Source organism: Hipposideros armiger, unplaced genomic scaffold (genome assembly GCF_001890085.2).
Source record: "Hipposideros armiger isolate ML-2016 unplaced genomic scaffold, ASM189008v1 scaffold_89, whole genome shotgun sequence".
In the NCBI taxonomy this organism is placed as follows: domain Eukaryota; kingdom Metazoa; phylum Chordata; class Mammalia; order Chiroptera; family Hipposideridae; genus Hipposideros; species Hipposideros armiger.
The window spans coordinates 2168684-2169863 of NW_017731439.1; positions in this window are offsets into that span (position 1 = coordinate 2168684).

Consider the following 1180-nt stretch of genomic DNA (forward strand, 5'->3'; position numbering starts at 1 on the left):
TGAGGAGGAGGAAGAGGAAGAGGTAGAAGTGGGGGTGGGGACAGGAGCACGTCTTGACTTTGAAGCAACTCACCAAGAGGGTAAGGAGGGTTGAGGACTCTGGAGTGAGCCGTGACCTTCCAGTGAGCAGACAGGGAAGACGATGTATAGTTGATTGTTCTTGTAACCCAGAGTTTTCAAATGGGGTAGGGGTTTGGGCACCATGTCCAATATTCTTACCCCTGGCAGTGACTTTATAACACAGTGTTTCAAGTTTTGGAGACTGATGAATCTGTGTTCACTTGCTGTTACTGCTGACACTTAATAGGTCAGAGGGCTTGGGCATGTTTCAATTTGGTTCTGTGAGCCTCAGTTTCTGCTTCTGGAAAGTAAGTGTCATTAACACCCACTTTGTAGTGTGCTGTGAAATGAGACAATGTTTGAAAAGCACTGAGCAAAGAGCCTGAAACATAGTAAATGTTCAATAAATACTAGAGTAATAAATACATAAAAAAGAGTGGAGGTGTTTTCTGGGAAACAGGAGGAATTGGAGAGTCCTAGGATGTTGAATCTCATCCCAGGGAGGTAGGACTGTGCTCACCTCTCCTCCTTTCTAGCTCACAGGTAAGGGATCGAAGGAGGGAAAAACGGTCACTTAGGTGAACTGTAGGAATTTGTTAACCTTCTCAGACTGCACCACAGAGAAAAATGTGACTGTCTATACCTAGGTTAGTAGGAAAAGGGAACTTGTCACAGTGAGTTTCTTCTAAACCCCTATGCAGGTGTGGGGTGCTCTGAGAAATGTTGTAATGATTTCTCTGCTACTTTCTAGTAATAGAAATTCAATACACACTATTATTATCATAGCAGGTATGGTTTTGAAAAATCCAGAATGCTGAATGTGAGCAAATGGTCATAGTTCTTTATTTTTCTAGATCTGACTTAGTCTATTGATTTTTAGTTAAAGATGGTTGACTGGCTACTCACAATGATCTCTTCTCCCTATTGAGTCCCTGATAAAATAATAGTTTAGGAACAAAAAGGCATAAGCATACAATGACAAAAGTAACAGGAGAAAGGCCATCAGCCAATAAGAGATTTCAAGAATTTTCTAGAAGATAAAAACTTGAACAAGGAGTGGTCAGTAATGAAGCAAGGCAGTGAAATTCAGTTTAGGAGTATGTGAAAATGGGGATATAAC